Below are 492 nucleotides of genomic sequence, written 5' to 3' on the forward strand. Positions count from 1 at the left end.
TTGGCAATCCAAAAAAAAAAAAGACTTGGCAATCCAGTATTTTTCAAAGTGACAATTGCCACCCATTATGGCTCTTTTTTTTCATTATGGCTCTTTTCAATTAGCAATAATCGCGCCTCGGATAAACCTCATTGGCTACGATACTGCCACTGTGCAAAGCTCATTATGGCTCTTAAAATTAGTTTTGTGGGTCACAACAAGCAATCTTCAACACCAACAAAAAAACCAGTCCATTGCCCATGAGTAGTAGTAAGGATTATTTTGAGGGGTGCCTGGGTGAATTAGTAGGTTGATCATCTGACTTGGTTTTGGCTCAGGTCTTGATCTCATGGGTTCTGAAATCAGGCTCCATGCTCAGTGGGGAGTCTGAGATTCTCTCCTGCCCCTCTAAAGTAAATATCTTTTTAGAAATATTTTATTTATTTGTTTGAGAGAGATAGGAGCATAGGGAGAAGCAGACTCCACTGAGCAGGGAGCCAGATGTGGGACTGC

The 492-nt window shown here is 41.3% G+C and overlaps 1 pseudogene; it reads right to left on the minus strand.

Moving 5' to 3' along the window:
* On the minus strand, positions 1-161 carry LOC119868686 (annotated as a pseudogene).
* Between the last annotated feature and the right edge of the window lie 331 nt (positions 162-492).

Source organism: Canis lupus, chromosome X (genome assembly GCF_011100685.1).
Source record: "Canis lupus familiaris isolate Mischka breed German Shepherd chromosome X, alternate assembly UU_Cfam_GSD_1.0, whole genome shotgun sequence".
Lineage (NCBI taxonomy): Eukaryota > Metazoa > Chordata > Mammalia > Carnivora > Canidae > Canis > Canis lupus.